This window comes from Pseudophryne corroboree, unplaced genomic scaffold (assembly GCF_028390025.1).
Source record: "Pseudophryne corroboree isolate aPseCor3 unplaced genomic scaffold, aPseCor3.hap2 scaffold_1007, whole genome shotgun sequence".
Classification (NCBI taxonomy): Eukaryota; Metazoa; Chordata; class Amphibia; order Anura; family Myobatrachidae; genus Pseudophryne; species Pseudophryne corroboree.
The window spans coordinates 206,092-216,661 of NW_026967634.1; the positions used below are offsets into that span (position 1 = coordinate 206,092).

Below are 10,570 nucleotides of genomic sequence, written 5' to 3' on the forward strand. Positions count from 1 at the left end.
CAGTCAAAAGCTTTGAGCCTGTTGGTGCCTCAGATCAAGATCCTACTCTACACCCCAATGTGAATCCTTGTGGAGTCCAGTGTACCCCACAGAAGAAATTAATGTGTCACACCCATTGGCAGCAACATTAGAATAGCTGCTGATGGGCACAATTGAGAAAGGAAGGGGGGAAAACATTTGAATCCAGCACATATATGTAATTTGAATATGCAATTTGTACCTTCCTACTTTAAAATGTAATGGATGAACCTCACCCTGTGAGAACTATCTTCATGATCAAGAGATCTCATACGCAAGAAAAGCATGTGTTGGGATAGGGCTGTGGAGGGCGGCTGCTCGAGCACACCCCCGTCAAGTTAAGGAGATTCAACTGAGGAAGCACAAGGGAACTCTTGTCTGGGGACAACAACTGCAGGGAGACCACATCTTTTCAGATGAAAATGAGAGGGCGGAAGGCTGCCTAATACTGAAGCACCCTCAAACATCAAACCATATGCAACAGCTAGTACAAGCATTCCTGGGGAAAGGTCTGCAGCAGACGGATTTGCATACGGTGATGTCATCCAAGCAGTGGGCCAAAGTTGGCTGGAACCCTCATCTGCATATGAAAAGAGAAAAGGGGCGCTTGGATGACCCCTAGTTCGCATTGAACACCCCCCACCCTCCTTTGGTGTGGGGCTCATGTTGGCCATGCCCCAGCCCCTGAAGCATTCAAGCTGATTTCTTGCTGCAGCTGGGCACTGTAACAGCTCCAGAGCTGCTCTGTAAGGCAAATAAAAGGGTGTGGGCCCTGCAACACCACCTGTAGTTCGCATTGTGCGTTGGAAGGCACAAAGTAAGCAGACGGGAGAAGTCAGGATAGTGCGCAAGGGCATAGAAGGGAGGGGCTCAAGAAAAGAGAAGTGGAAACAGACAGCAAACTAGGCTGGAGAGAGACCTGAGACAATGAGATCTAAATTATACCAGAGCCAACCAGGGGAAAGCACAAATGCAGTCCCCCCCCCTACCACAAATTATGCAGTCGAGATTCCCACATTTGGGGAAATCACAGAGGTCAGCATACCCAGAATGCAATGAATGAACCTCACCCTGGGAAAACAATCTTCATGACCATGGTATCACCTAAGCAAAATAAGTATGATTTGAGATAGGGCTGGGGAGGGCCGCTGCTCAGGCACACCTCCGTCAAGTAAAGGAGATTCAACTGAGGCAGCACAAGGGAACTCTCATCTGGGGACAACAACTGCAGGGAGAACACATTTTCAGACGAATGTGTGAGGGCAGAAGGCTGCCTAATACTGAAGCACCCCCCAAACAACAAACCAAATGCAACAACTAGTGCAAGCATTCCTGGGGGAAGGCCTGCAGCAGATGGATTCGCATATGGTGATGTCATCCAAGCAATGGGTATAGTTGGCTGCAACCCTCGTCTGCATATGAAAAGAGAAAATGGTTACGCAGGGCATGGCGGCCTTTGTGGGGTTGCGCTTGGATGACCCCTAGATCGCTTTATACACCCCCATCAGTGTGGGGCTCATGTTGGCCATGCCCCAGCCCCTGAAGCATTCAAGCTGATTTCTTGCAGCAGCTGGACCCAGTAACAGCTCCAGAGTTGCTCTACAAGACAAGCAAAAGGGTGTGAGCCATGCAGCACCACCTGTAGTTTGCATACACACATATATAGGACATCATCTCTTATATGCCCCAGGGGCAATAAAATAGTATCCTTATCTAGGGTATCCGTCCATGCCGCTACAGCACTACACATACACACCCAGGCCGACGCAATTGCCGGTCTGAGTAAGGTACCTGAATGTGTATAAATGGACTTCAGGGTAATCTCCTGTTTGCGGTCAGCAGACTCTTTGAGGGTAGCCGTATCCTGGGACGGGAGGGCTAACTTCTTGGATAAGCGTGTTAATGCTTTGTCCACCCAAGGGGAGGATTCCCATCGTAACCTATCCGTTGATGGGAAAGGATACGCCATAAGAATCCTTTTGGAAATCTGCAGGAGATTCCCAAGCTTTTTCACATAACTCGTTCAGCTCGTGTGAGGGGAAAAGGTTACCTCAGGCTTCTTTCCCTTGTACATATGTACCCTCTTGTCAGGGATAGGGGGCTCCTCTGTGATGTGCAAAACATCTTTTATTGCCATAATCATATATCAAATGTATTTTGCCAATTTTGGCTGTAACTTTGCATCATCGTAATCGACACTGGAGTCAGAATCCGTGCCGGTATCTGTGTCAACAATCTGGATAGTGGGCACTTATGAGACCCTGACAGTCCCTGCGACATAGGATCAGGCATGGGTTGAGACCCTGACTGTCCCAAATCTTCAGCCTTGTCTAATCTTTTGTGCAATGAGTTTACACTAGCAATTAAAACATTCCACATATCCATCCAATCAGGTGTCGGCGGAGACACCACATTCATTTGCTCCCGCTCCTCTCTAATATAGCCTTCTTCCTCAGACATGTCGACACACGCGTACCGACACACCACACACACAGGGAATGCTTTTACTGAAGACATTTCCCCCACAAGGCCCTTTGGCAGAGCTGGCCCTAACCAATATGATGCCCTAGGCAAGATTTTGCCTGGTGCCCCCTAGCACCACCGCTGGTTCCGCCTCTGACCTTGCACCTCTTTCCCAGCACCATCAAACCTCACCCATAACAGTACTTATTTTGGTGTTTGTACCCCCTATATTTTAAACAGGAACAGTTCGCACATTTGGCGCACAGTCCAAAAAGGGGTGTGTTTTTGCTGGCAATGGGCATGTCCACACAATAGTACCCCCAATTAAAATTCCGCCACACAGTACTGCAATTTTATTCACATTTGATCACGTGATAGTGTCCATAATTCACATTACATCCCACAGTAGTATCACTTTACCTTATAAACGTTACTTCGTACAGTAGTGCTCCTTATTCACATTACATCACACTGAATTGCTCCTTATTTACATTACACCACACCCTATTGCTCTTTATTCACATTAGACAACACAGTAAATGCCCTTTATATACGCAACGCTACATATTAGAGCACCTTATACACATAATGCCACACATTAGTAATGCATTTATACACATAATTCCACACAGTAATGCCCCTTACACATATGAGACACATCATTAATGTCCTTATAAACATAATGCGTCTTACACATTATGACAACCTTTATTAATGCCCTTTTACACATAATGGCCCTCATTCCGAGTTGTTAGCTCGCAAGCTGCTTTTAGCAGCATTGCACACGCTAAGCCGCCGACTACTGGGAGTGAATCTTAGCTTATCAAAATTGCGAACGAAAGATTAGCAGAATTGCGAATAGACACTTCTTAGCAGTTTCTGAGTAGCTCCAGACTTACTCGACAACTGTGATCAGTTCAGTCAGTTTCGTTCCTGGTTTGACGTCACAAACACACCCAGCGTTCGCCCAGACACTCCCCCGTTTCTTCAGACACTCCCGCGTTTTACCCAGAAACGGCAGCGTTTTTTCACACACACCCATAAAACGGCCAGTATCCGCCCAGAAACACCCACTTCCTGTCAATCACACTACGATCAGCAGAACAAAGAAAAAACCTCGTAATGCCGTGAGTAAAATACCTAACTGCATAGCAAATTTACTTTGCGCAGTCGCAGAGCGAACATTGCGCATGCGCAATTAGCGGAAAATCGCTGCGATGCGAAGAAAATTACAGAGCGAACAACTCGGAATGACCACCCTTGCGCATGCGCAATTAGCGGAAAATCGCTGCGATGCGAAGAAAATTACCGAGCGAACAACTCGGAATGACCACCAATGTCCCTTACACATATGCCGCACATTATTAATGCCCTTATACACATAATGACACACATAGTGCCCCTTACACATATGTTGCACATTATTAATGCATTTTTACATGACACACATAATGCTCCTTACTCATATTCCGAACACTACTGCACAATCAACCCACTCACATGCACACAGCACTCACACTGCCACTAACACTGTGACCTCTGCCTCTGCTTGGATACAGATGTGTCCTCATAAATCTTGCCTCAATGCTAACGTTGGGGCACCTTTTTTTTATTAAAATGCATCTTATTTGCATTGCTATGTTGTTAGGATGCACACGCAGCTTCTGCTGATTAAAATGATATGCAGCACGCCTATATACTGTGTGAGACTGTGGCTGTATCTGCATATGAAATGCTACACACAGAATATAGGCATGCCGCATATCATTTTAATCAGCAGAAGTTGCTGATGCCCCTAGGCATATCAGATGCCCTAGGCAATTGCCTAGTTTGCCTATGCCTATGGCCGGCTCTGCCCTTTGGAGAGACAGAGAGAGAGTATGCCAGCACATACCCCAGCGCTATATAACCCAGGAATAGCACAGTAACTTAATGTTTGCACAGTAGCGCTGCTGTATGTAATTTGCGCCAAATTATGTGCCCCCCCCTCTCTTTTCAACCCTCTTGTCTACCGTGGTATAAGCAGGGGAGAGTCCGGGGAGCTTCCTCTCAGCTGTGCTGTGGAGAAAAAATGGCACTGGTGAGTGCTGAGGGAGAAGCCCCGCCCCCTCGGCGGCGGGCTTCTGTCCCGCTTAAACTGTACAATTGGCGGGGGCTCATACATATATACAGTGCCCAGCTGTATATATGTTATATTTCTGCCAAAAAGAGGTTTATATTGCAGCCCAGGGCGCCCCCCCTGCGCCCTGCACCCTTACAGTGACCGGAGTATGTGAGGTGTATGGGAGCAATGGCGCACAGCTGCAGTGCTGTGCGTTACCTCAATGAAGATCATGAAGTCCTCTGCCGCCTCTGAAGTCTTCTTTTCTTCTCATACTCACCCGGCTTCTATCTTCCGGCTCTGCGAGGGGGACGGCGGCGCGGCTCTGGGACGGACGGCGAGGGTGAGATCCTCTACCAATCCCTTTGGAGCTAATCCCTTTGGAGCTAATGGTGTCCAGTAGCTTAAGAAGCAGGACCTTGCAACTCGGAGAGTAGGGCTGCTTCTCTCCCCTCAGTCCCTCGATGCAGGGAGTCTGTTGCCAGCAGTGCTCCCTGAAAATTAAAAACCTAACAAAATACTTTGTCAGAAAGCTCAGGAGAGCTCCTGAAAAGCACCCAGTCTCCACTGGGCACAGTATCAAACTGAGGTATGGAGGAGGGGCATAGAGGGAGGAGCCAGTGCACACCCAGAACTAAAGTCTTTCTTAAAGTGCCCATGTCTCCTGCGGAGCCGTCTATCCCCATGGTCCTTACGGAGTCCCCAGCATCCTCTAGGACGTTAGAGAAAATAGGATTTTAATACCTACCGGTAAATCCTTTTCTCTTAGTCCGTAGAGGATGCTGGGCACCCGTCCCAGTGCGTACTGTGTCTGCAGTTATTAAATGGCCCTTAACTCCAGAACATTTATGTGGAGACAACTTTCCCGACTTGACCATCTTCCTTGGACGTTTTCCCCCTGTGTGACTGCTCCCCAGCCTCGGAGGGTTGCATCCATGGTCCCTAGGATCCAGTCCTGGATCCCGAACCTTCGCCCCTCTAGGAGGTGAGAACTGTGCAGCCACCAATGGAGTGAGATTCTGGTCTTGGAAGACAGGATTATCCTCCGGTGCGTGTGTAGGTGGGATCCGGACCACTTGTCCAACAGGTCCCACTGGAACACTCTGGCATGGAACCAGCCAAACTGAATGGGCTCGTAGGCCGCAACCATCTTACCCAGCAACCAAATGCATTGATGGATTAACACTCTTGCTGGTTTCAGAATTTGTTTGACCAGACTCTGGATCTCCAGAGCCTTTCCACTGGAAGAAAACCTCTTCTGTGTCCAGTATCACTCCCAAAAACAACAACCGCGTCATTGGGACCAACTGCGATTTTGGCAAGTTTAGGAGCCAACTATGTTGTTGAAGAACTGTCAGGGAGAGTGCAATGTTTTGCACTAACTGGTCCCTGGATTTCGCCTTTATCAAAAGATCATCCAAGTACGGGATAATTGTTACTCCTTGCTTGCGATCACCCTGGTGAAAATCCTCGGAGCCGTGGACAGACCAAACGGCAATGTCTGAAATTGGTAATGACAATACTGAATTGCAAACCTCAGGTAGCTTGATGCAGAGGCTAAATGGGAACATGTAAGTAGGCATCCTTTATGTCTACCAAAACCATGAAATCTCCTTCCTCCGGACTGGAGATCACTGCACTGAGAGATTCCATCTTGAAATTTAATTTCCTTAGGTAGAAATTGAGGGATTTCAGATTGGTCTGACTGAGCTGTCCGGCTTAGGGACCACGAAGAGGCTTGAAAAAAAACCTTCTCCCTGCTGACTAAAGCCGATTTGAACAATCGGTCAGGGGGAACGTCTTGAAACCCCAGTTTGTACCCTTGGGACACTATTTGTAAAACACACGAGTCCAGGTCCGAATGAATCCAGAACTGACTGAAGAGTTTTAGACGTGCCCCCACTGGTGCGGGCTCCTGCAAGAGAGCCCAAGCGTCATGCGGTGGATTTGGCAGAAGCAGAGGATGATCTCTGCTCCTGCGATCTTGAAGAGGATGCAGACCTCTTCCCTCTTCTCCTTCCTCTACCTGCAAAGAAAGGGGAATCTTAACTTCTTGCATATCTATTGGGCCGAAATGACTGCATCAGATAATGATGCGTCTTCATCCGTTGGGAGGGAACATAGGGCAAGAAGGTTGACTTACCTGCGGGAGCTGCCGAGATCAAATTAACTAGGCAGTCACCAAACAACGCTTCACCTTCATAGGGAAGAGACTCCCTTTCTTCTTGGAGTCAGCATCAGCATTCTCTTGGTGAATCCACAATGCCCTCCTATCCGAGACTGCCATGAAATTGGCCCGTGAACTCAAGAGTCCTATATCCCTTGCAGTCTCACGTAAGTATGCTGCAGTGTCCTTGATATGATACAACGTAAGGAGTATCCCATCTCTCCAAGGTATCTATATCGGATGACAAGGTATTCGACCAATTCTTGAATACTACTACTCACCCATGCACATGTAATGGCAGGTCTAAGTAATGTACCCTTGGTTACATAACTAGAAATAATGTAGCTTCCTGCATACGATCCGCTGGATTTGTGACAGGGCCCCGTGCAGAACAGGGGGTGACTCCCACTTTATTCTGTCCGCGGCGGGAAATGAATAAACAACCAGAATCCTTTTGGGGATTTGAAACCATCTTGTCGAGCTGGCCCAGACTTTCTCAAACAGAGATGGAGGAACGTTACATCAGCTTTCATTATATATCTATATATACATACATATAGACCCCTTTGTCAGGAACAGCAGGGTCTTCAGTAATTTTAATATGTCCTTAATATCCACAATCATGTACTGAATGCTCCTTGCCAATATTGGATCTAATCAGGAAACATTATGGTCGACATAGGAATCAGTATCCGTGTCAGTATCAGTGTGTAGTAACTGGGCAAAATAACATTTTTGCGACCCCGCGGGGCCTGAGGGAAAAGAAACATAGCCATGAACATCACATCTATTCTCTACGTCTGTGTCTGGGACACAGATTTATCCAACCTTACTCTGATATTACTGAAACTTTTACCCAGTCAGTTATTGGTGGTGCCAACAGGGCCACCATCATATGTCTGCATTCCTAATATAGTTTCCTCTTGGGAAAAACATTCAGCCACCGACATGTTGACACACATGTACCAAGTACCCACAGACACATCGGCTTATGGGGGACAGACCGTCAGTAAATCTGTCAGAGGGACACAGAGGATTTTTCAGCTCACAATCCAGCGCCAAAAGTACACAGTCTGGGAAATAATAAACTCTATAGTGATAGACTTGTAATGCTCTAAAGATGTTCTGGTGAGGTGAGGAAGAAGCCCCGCTACTGTAATGGCGCATATCTGTCCCGCTCAGAAATAATTAATTACGCTAGCGGGGTAAGGACAGTGCCCAGGCACTAATGTCCACTTTTTCCAGCCTTTTGTGAGGAATTTATGCTGCCCAGGGTGCCCCCCCCCGTGCCCTGCACCCTGCAGTGCCTGTGTTTGTGTGGGAGCATGGCGCGCAGCGTTCCGCTCGCTGCTCGGTACCTCAGAATGCCATCACTGGAGAAGAAGTTCACACCCTTTGAAAGTCTTAAAGTGCCCATGTCTCCTGCGGATCCCGTCTATACCCCATGGTTCTTAATGTGACCCCAGCATCATCTGTCTTCTGGCTCTGTAAGGGGGTGACGGCAGGCTGCGGGAGTGTGCATCTAGGCGTACCTAGCGAGCAGCACCCTCAGGAGCTAATGGTATCCTGTCAGCCTGAAGCAGAGCCATTGAACTCACTCGAAGTTGGTCATACTTCTCTCCCCTAAGTCCCACGAAGCAGGGAGACTGTTGCCAGCAGCCTCCCTGAAAATAAAAAAAACTAACAAGTCTTTTCAGAGAAACTCAGTAGAGCTCCCCTGTAGTGCATCCAGTATCACTGCGCACAATACTAAAACTGGAGTCTGGAGGAGGGGCATAGAGGGAGGAGACAGTTCACACCCTTTGAAAGTCTTAAAGTGCCCATGTCTCCTGCGGATCCCGTCTATACCCCATGGTTCTTAATGTGACCCCAGCATCATCTAGGACGTATGAGAAAACAAATAACGCACACATGAGGAGGAGAGAACTAAGGAAGCTATAAGGAGAAGAGGGGAGGGAGGGAGGGTTGAAAGGTAAGGTAGTAAAGGCATATTGGATAAACTACAACCTTATACATATTCATTAATGTACCAGTAGTTAGAAGTAGAAGAGCTCTAACAGAAACCACAAAGCTTATCTAAAGCCACACCACACTGGATATGCCCAATCTCATTTGATTTTTGAAGCAAAGCAGTATTGGACTTTGTTAATACATGGATGGGAGACTGCTTGGTAGTATCAGATTCTTTAGGTGTTTTTAAACTACCAACACCATTTTCTAGGTACATTTAATTTTTACATGTATTCTTTTATGTACCAGAAGTTAGAAGTAGAAGAGCTGTAATAAAAACCACCAGCTCATCTACAGCCACAGCACACTGGATTTGCCCAATCTCTCCTGATCATGGAAGCTGAGCAGTGTTGGTCCTGGTTTTAGTACTTGGATGGGAGACCACCAGGAAATACCAGGAGCTGTGTGTATTTTTACAATACTGACACCGTTCTCTTGATGCATTCCATTTTGAAACATTGGGGCAGATCTATTAAGCCTGGTGAACTGATAAAGTGCAAGGTGATAAAGTACCAGCCAGTCAGCTCCTAACTGTCATTTTTCAAACCCAGCCTGTGACATGGCAATTAGGAGCTGATTGGCTGGTACTTTATCACCATGCAAATTATCATTTCACCAGGTTTAATAAATCGTCCGCTTACTCATTTATGTACGAGTAGTTAGAAGTAGAAGAACTCTAACAGAAACCACTAAGCTCATCTACAGCCACACCACACTGTATATGCCCAATATCACCCGATTTTAGGCCTGGTTTGTTCTTGGATGTGAGACCACCTGGGAATACCAGGTGCTGTAGGTAGTTTTATACTACCAACACCGTTCTCTTGATGCATTCTATTTTGAAACGTATTCATTGATGTACCAGTAGTTAGAAGTAGAAGTTAGAAACAGCAAAAATCATCTACAGCCGCATCACACTGGATATGTCCAATCTCATCTGATGTTGGAAGCTAAGCAGTGTTGTGCCTGGTTAGTTTTTGGATTTCAGGTCCTGCCTTCTGGTTTGGCCACGGCACCTCGGAAATTCACCAAGGTCATGGCCGTGATGACGACCCTTCACCATCGGTGGACCAGGGAGGAATCTCTCCTCCCGATAAACATTCTGGAATTGCAGGCAGTGTTCAATTCATTGACACTGGCCCTGCCTCTAGTACAGAACAGGCCTGTTCAAGTACAATCGGACAACGCCACCACGGTAGTGTACACAAATCATCAAGGCGGCACTCGAAATTGCATAGCAAAGCTGGAAGTATCAAAAATCCTCAATTGGGTAGAACGTCATCTGCCAGCAATATCGGCAAGTGTTCATTCCCGGAGTCCTCAACTGGGAAGCGGATTTCCTCAGTCGTCAGGACGTTCACGCTGGAGAGTGGAGAGGCCGCAGCAGAAATGTCTGCACTGGTGTCAGTAGGTGACTGAGGCAGGGATGACTGGGAGATAGTGGGTGACTAAAGCATGTATGAGTGGGAGATAGTGGGTGACTGAGGCCGGGGTGACTGGGAGATAGTCAGTGACTAAGGCAGGGGTGATAGGGATATAGTGGATGACTGTGGCAGGGGTGACAGGGACAGTAGGAGACTGAGGCAGGAGTGACAGGGATAGTGGGTGACTGAGGCAGGGGTGATAGGGTGACAGTGGGTGACTGAGGCAGGGGTGACAGGGATAGTGGGTGACTGAGGCAGGGGTGATATGGAGATAGTGGTTGACTGAGGCAGGGGTGACAGAGATAGTGGGTGACTAAAGCAGTGGTGACTGGTATAGTGGGTGACTGAGGCAGGGGTCGCAGGTATAGTGGTTAACTGAGGCAGCGG

General features: G+C 47.5%; 1 non-coding gene across 1 annotated transcript; it reads right to left on the minus strand.

Annotated features, from left to right (window-relative positions):
• Positions 1 to 973: 973 nt before the first annotated feature.
• Positions 974 to 1,139, minus strand: LOC134987529 (U1 spliceosomal RNA). The gene has a single exon (XR_010193158.1). It is a non-coding gene; the product is annotated as a U1 spliceosomal RNA (small nuclear RNA).
• Between the last annotated feature and the right edge of the window lie 9,431 nt (positions 1,140 to 10,570).